A 7,778-nucleotide genomic window follows, 5' to 3' on the forward strand; every position below is an offset into this window, starting at 1 on the left:
GTCTAGCTATCGACATTAAATTTAGCAAAGCAAGGGAAGAAATTCTTTCGATGTTCAAGCTTCCCTCTCCCAATAAAATTACCTGAGCCTTGAGTTTTCTGGAAATTCGCTAAGGAAAGCCAAAAATTTGACCTCCTTCGGAAGTGTCTCTAATTGCGTTCCAAACATCACATTAGGCTTTCCTAGACCTTCTGAAACTTTTTCTTTCACTCCTGGAAATTTTCAGCTCTATCCGGCAATTTCATTGGCTTTGGAATGCTACTCATGTGCATAAACTCTCAAATTTATTGCATTCTTAAAAAATAAAAATAAAAAAAAAAATAAATTCTCAAAAATTTTCAATGAATCGTGTGAGGTTGCAAAAGCTTAAAGTAATGTGGAATGGTTTGAAAATTTTCCCAAATTGTTGCAAAGTTTGAAAATTTCCATGCATTGGAGATGTTGAGAAGAAGGAAGAAGCTCCATCCATGCATTGGATTGAGGTTGACAAGTTTTTTTTTTTTTTTTAAAAAAATTTCATGCATTAGAGAAAAGTTGCCAAGTTTAAAAATTTTCTACATTCATCCAAGCATTGGTGCACAATTGCAAAGTTTGAAGAATTTTCAAAAAAATTAATCCATGCATTGGATTGACATTGCAAGTTTTAAAAATTTTCCATGAATTGTGTGATGTTGCATTGAAGAGATATTCAAAAATTCCAAAATTTTAAATTCATTCAAAGTCTGGAAATTTTCCAAAGATGATGCAATTTGAAAATTTTCTTCAGTTCATTCAAGCATTATGAGACAATTTGAAAATTTTCAGAAATTCTTCCATTCCATGGGAATGACATGCAAAATTTTTTGTTTCCAAGTCGCCAACTTGCAAAATTCCTGGAATGATGTTGCAAATGCATCAAAATGCATGAAAGTGCATGCAATAGTGCTCACTGTCTCCCATGGAATGAGATTGCAAATGCAAATGCATGGAATTTCCATGCATGGACTCCATTTTGAACAGCTTCCATTTCCATGTTGCTCACATTCCATATTCCATTGCAACAAATTCAACTTCCATGGTGCTCACTGTCTTGCATGTTTTCCCTTTCACTCCTTGTTTCAGTCCTCACAGCCGAGCTCACCCCCTAGCCTACTGAGCCAATTTCGTGCCCTCCAAATCCCATTCAGATTACTCCAAATTACCACACCAATTTTGCATGCTCACTGCCCAAGTTTGGAGCGCTCTAGCTTCCATTTGGATTGCTCCAAACTTCTCCACCATCATTCCAAGGCTACTTGTATTTAGAGCACTCTAATTCCATTTTAGAGTGCTCTAAATGTGAACCAATCTCATCCCAAGCTACTGCCTTCATTTAGAGCACTCTAGCTAATATTTGGAGCACTCTAAATGTGAACCATCAATCCCAAGCTCACTGCCTTCATTTAGAGCACTCTAGCTTCCATTTAGAGTGCTCTAAATTTTCAGCCCAACATCCCGCAACCACTGTCTCCAATTCGAGCACTCGAAGGCCAAGCTTCGAGTGCTCGCAGCTGCTATCCCACTGCAACCCAACATACCGAACTCTCTGTCTTCAAATCGAGCACTCGAAATCCCATTTCGAGTGCTCGAAATCTCTTTCTCACCCAAGGCATCCAACTATGAAACCAACCACCATCGGCACCATCCAAACATGCATGCCAACCTTCCTAAACCACCTCACACAACACCAACCCCACCCTCTTGGCATCTTGCATGCACCATCAACTTCCACCACCTCAACCCACAAACTAACCTCTCGGCAACCCCTCATCATCCTCAACCATGCATGCCTTCCACGGCCACCCTCCCAACACAATCCCAACCATTCACATCAACACCATGCACACACCAACCAAACCGACCACCACCCCAAACTTCACCCCTCTCTCATTCACCAACCAACCCTCACACAAGCCTTCTTTCTCTCGGCATCTACACACACCAACACCATGCAACCCCCATGCATGCCCCTCTCGGCATCCTTTTTTTTCCCAACCATCCAACCAACCTCACCAAACTTCCTCACCTCACCCCACCATGCATGCCACCATCTCTCTATCGGCACCTTCACTCCCTAACCACCCACCACCCTTCACACTCAATCAACCCCATCCTCAATTCCTCCACAACACCCTCATGCATGCCATTCAAAAAAAAAAAAAATGGCACACTTTTGGCATTCTTTTGCTATCCATTTTACACTTGTGGCTAATGTCTGCATTTGTGTTTTGTTTGGATTTTTATCTTGCACTACAATTCAGGTTAGTGTTTTTAATTTTGTTTTGCTTTTCCTTAAGAGCCTATGCTTTTACATTTGTATATTAGTTGTGTTTTGCTAGGTCTTCATGTCCAAGTTTGGGGGAAGCACTTCCACATTCACATAGATGGAAACCTTTGCCTTCCTCACTCCGCTTGGTATTATTGTTCTTTAACCCTCTCTGTTCTTATTTTCATTTACTTGTCTTCTCCCATTGAGGACAATGTGACATTCAAGTTTGGGGGTGCATTTATGCATTTTTGGTTTTGCATTTTTGCTAAGCAATGATATTGTAATTTGAAACCTGTTGGAGATGAAGCATATGTTTAATACCTTGTGTATAGAAGCAATTGTGACATTTTTGAAAATAAAGAAAAATTTGAGTTGAAATGATCATGTAGATTCAAATTAGTCTGTATAAATGTCTCAATTAGATTCTCGCCGGATTTGACACTCTTTTAAGCTTCACAATGCACAGATGCACATTGGAAACTTAACTGTGAGGCATGCAACTTGATTGACCTTGATCTTGGCCTAGTTAATCTAATTTGATGAACCTAATGGATGAATACTTTTGGCATGAATCTAACAAAAAAAAAAAAAAAAAACTGAGAAGGAAAGAAAATAATGACCAGTTGACGTTCGTAGCCTTTCCAACTCGAGCTATTAAGCCCTAGGAGTGTCTCTACACTTAGCACCCTAAAGCCGTCTGGTTTGGGAGTTGTTGGCCTAACGCTTGCTACAAGGGTTGGTTAGAAAGCTTAAGGGACTTAAACATTGTACGGTCATTCAAAAAATAAACTGGTAATAAACATGGTTTGCTAGAGTTCGTAGCCTTTCCAACTTGAGCTATTAAGCCCTTTAGAGTGTCTCTACACTTAACACCCTAAAGCCATCTGGTTTGGGAGTTGTTGGCCTAACGCTTGCTACATAAGTTGGTTAGAAAGCTTAAGGGACTTCAGAATTGCACAACCATTCTATGTTTCGCTTATGAGTTACAATAAATTGTCAATAAGCAACAAAAGTTGTCTTGTAAATAAAATCATGCCTTAGGGACCTCATTTAAAGGGGAATTCAATGATTTGAAAACTTGTGCTTTGGAATTGGAAAAGAAAGTAAAAGCCACATGTTGAGAATCCAATTCACTTTCACTGAAGCTAGAGTTGATTTCCATTCAAGAGATGATAATTGAGTTATTTATATAGACTTTGATGTTGATGCATGTATGTGGAAATGTATTTAGCCAATTTTTGTATCAATGCTTCATATATGCAAGGTAGTCTTCCCAATGACTCCATCTCCAGCTCTTTTTCTATTTCAAGTTATTTTTGAGCAATGTATATATCTTATTTTACCATGGACGATATTTTTGTAGTAGCAAGCCCATGGTTGTCTTTTCATTAAGTTTTTCATTGTAGTTTTGCTAAGGGACTAGCAAAATGTAAGTTTGGGGGTGTGATAAGCGCCGAATATTGTATATTCAAGCGCCCTAAATTGCATTAGTAAAGTCTGTTGTATGTTAATTTATGTAGATTATCTTCATTTCTATGTTTTTATGCATTTTCAGGTTCATTGACCAAAATGGAACAAGAATAAGGCCTTGTGGAATCTTGAGCAACAAAAGGTGCCAATGCTGAATTCTGGCAGCAGTAGAACCTGGACTTTGCTCGCCATTTTGACCTTCCAAACTCGAGAACTGGACTTCCCTCATAACATGAAAGATTTAGAGCTCTGAATTATCTTTCCAAATCTTCAAACAGTTTGTCATTCGGAGCTTGGAACAGAGAGTTATGGCCTTGTTACCAGAGGTGCGCAGAACTGCCTGGCAGCAATGAAATTCTGTCTTGATCTTCATTTTCGACCAACCATCCTTGAGAATTGGATCTCCACCAAAACATGAAATATTTATAGCTCTGAATTAGCTTTCTAAATCTTCAAATGGTTCATCATTCGGAGTTCGGAACGCAAAGTTATGGCTGTTTAACCAAAGTAGGTCTGGGCGGAGCAAGTGAAGCATGGAGCTTTTTACACTAAATTCGAGTGCTCGAAGCCTTGCTTAGAATGCTCGAATTTTGGGCAGAATGCCCTTCGGAAATGGCTCATTTCAGCCCACTTGCACCTTGGTTTCTTCATTTTGTTTTCCTCTTTAATGAAGTGGTTGGAGATGTTGGTTGGTGGCCTTTTGGGTGGTAGATAAGAGGGATAAGAGCCACACAATAGAGGAAGCTTCATCTTTAGCAAGATAGAGGAGAGAGAAGAGAGCAAGGAGAAGGGTGTTCTTGAGTGCTACAGTAGGAGCTCGAAAATGGAGATGAGGATGATGCTTCTTCCTTCTTCTAGCTCACTAATGGGCAACTAAACCTCATCTAGGGAGGTGATGAAACCCCTCCCTTGTAAGCATGTGTTAGTATAGTTTATTTTTGGGGATTACAATGTATTTTTGATAGTCTTTCCATGATCAAGAGCCTCATTTTTGTTGTAATAAATGTTGAATGTTTTAAATGATTATTGTGAGTTATTCATCTTGTCTTGGATGGTTGCTTTTCTTAATCATATTGCTTGCACTTCCATGGTGACAATGGAAGTTAGATCATGGAATGGTTTTAATGGCATGGAGTTGGAGAACCTAGATAGTTCATGGCTTAGGGTTTCCCTTTGATGGGCTATACTTGATTCTTAGCTTTATGTGCATTCACCATTTAAATTAGGGCTTGATAATCCTTGGCTTAGTAAGCATGTTCTAAGCTACATTTTAGTTTAGGTAGTTGATCATGTGAACCTTTGATGGTTTATTCTTGCCTTTCTATTTAAATGAACTTCTTAAGGATATTATAGCAACCTAGTATTGTTATGTATCATGACTATCATATATGTTGTTTTCCCCTTAAATTAATCTTAACCTAGCATGTGTATAGGGATGGAGGTGGATTCATTTCCCTAGCCTTCTTTACTTGTACTTCACTCCCTTGAATTCTTGCAAATTATTGTTTTATGCACTTTTAATTTCTTAGCTTAAGTGACATCCAACAAAACCTCTATAAACCCTTCATCATTCTAAGAATGATTCTAGACATTTAGGTTGTATTAGACTAGCGCAGTCCCTGTGGTTCGACTTACCCGACCAATAGCCCTATTTTACAATGATTCGTGCTATTGCGAAGGTTGATGTTAATTGACCAACCGATCATCCTCTACGCTCGCATAAGCCTTACTTGCATCGATCGACAGAACAGATAAGAAGGTTCCCGACATAGGTCCTTACAGAATGAATTTCTCCTATCTAAGGAAGAAACTCATGAAACAAGAATGCATCTAAGGGAGACGATAGATCCTAAGAGACAATGCCAAAAACAGACATAAAAGAAGACAGCTAGCATGCATCATAGCAATGGACTATCTACTCAAGGTGCCACATAAGCAAACAGACATGTTATCAAATCAAAACATGTTATCAAGAGAATATATACACATAAAGTATGCTTAACAAATAATAGATGTCTCAAAACACGTAGGCATGTGAACATGTTATCATGCAAGACATGTTATCAAAGAAGGCATGTTATCAAGATATAAATGACACATCAAAGCAAAACAATGTGAGCATGATATGCACCCAAAACCCATCATCCAAGGTATTCGAACCCGGACGCTCTGATACCACTTGTGACGACCCTGGTTTTTAGGCCAGCGTGTCCTTTGATGAACCGAAGATTGACCCGATAACGGATCCAATATGCGGAAGCAAAAACAAAAAACAAGACTCTAAGAAATCAAAATGACCTTCCATGAGGTCGTAGAACTCAATGAGAACCGACGCGGAAGCAAAAGACCAAAAATATGACGAATAAGCCCCCAGGGGCAAAATAGTCATTTCTAAAAACTGTGGACTCAGGTGCCACCGAGCACACCACTAGAAGGACAACGAAAACCTAATCCAGATAGACTCAAGAATCACTTGATTTGGAGTCCAGATGAGGAAAATATGAAACTCCAAAGTTTCATAAAAATCACATTTTTGGGTTTGAAATCAATGCAGAAAGGGTACTTCGCAAGGGGTAAAAAGGTCTTTCAGACAAATTTGGATGCAACTGAGCATACCGTTAGATATACCGGGAAAATTTAATGAATCTAGACTCAAGAATCACTTGATTCGGAGTCCGGACGAAGAAAATATGAAACGTCAAAGTTTCATAAAAACCTACTTTTGGGTTTAAAATCAGTGCGGCAAGGGTACTTTACAAGGGGTAAAATGGTCTTTTAAGATATAATTTGATGCAATCGTGTATACCGTTATATAGACCAGCAAAAACTAATAAACTTAGACTCAAAAATCACTTGATTTGGAGTCAGGACGAAGAAGATATGAAGCCTCAAAGTTTCAAAAAAAATAATTTTCTAGGTTCAAATTTAGGCAGGACCTACCCAGATTTTTGGACTTCAAATATGGTTTGAGGGCTTAAATCACATTTTTTGGCAAAAAGTTGTGAACAAACCACCCCCCCCCCCCCCCCTCCCGCCCCAAAAATCATGTTTTCTACATGACCATGTCAAGAGAAGATTTTATTTTACAAGTGAAATACCCGAAATGTCCCTTAGATCAGCACTTTTTCCGAAAAAACCTGGAACGACCAGATTTTCCAGATCTGCGAGTTGTTTTCAGCATTAAGATGATTTTTTTTGAAAAAATACAAACAAGAAACCCCCCCTAAAATCACGTTTTCTACCCGGAATACGGATGAAAATGAAAAATAAATACTATGAAGTACCCAGAATGCCCCTAGATCAGAAAAGGGCAAGAGGATTAAAAAGCTGCTATATGCATAACAGAAAACTGAATTTTGCGATCGATTTCCAGCACTAAGACGACCTTTTCTGGAAAAACACGAAAAATAAACCCCCCCTAAAATCACGTTTTCTAGGTGACCATGTCGAAAAAAGAAGATAAAACTAAGGTGAAAGGTCCATAATTCCCCTAGATCAGAATATGCAAAAAAAATGCGAAATGAATTCACAAGAGGCTCAAAACACAAACGATGAGGTTTTGCCCAGAAACGACTATGCACACAAACGTAACTTACCTATTTAGAGGTGCTACAATGGTCCATGGCTTAAAAATATAGCCGATGTAAAATCCGACCCCCCAACGGGCAAAAAGGCAAAAGTGGACTTGGAACGGAAAACATAGAATCCAAAATGCAAAACGGGATCAAATGACCGTTTGGCCCTTGCCACACTTCATACAAGATTAATAAGACCCTATAAAAGAATGAAAATGGAATTTCCACACCCGATGCAACCGTGGTGAAGCAATGACTTGCGATTTTTCAAGTTTTTCATAACATTTCATGAAGTTAAAAAGTTGCATAGAATACAATATACATGTCATTGGCCTCCGGCCTCATCTCATACATATCAAATACATTGAAAGGAATGTACTTAAGTACATATTACAAAAGTCTACAAAATGACAGTTCATGCTAACATTTGCATGAAATGGAAACTT

This window comes from Cornus florida, unplaced genomic scaffold (assembly GCF_030987335.1).
Source record: "Cornus florida cultivar Cherokee Brave unplaced genomic scaffold, ASM3098733v1 CherokeeBrave_3.0.0_Hap2_Chr02, whole genome shotgun sequence".
Lineage (NCBI taxonomy): Eukaryota > Viridiplantae > Streptophyta > Magnoliopsida > Cornales > Cornaceae > Cornus > Cornus florida.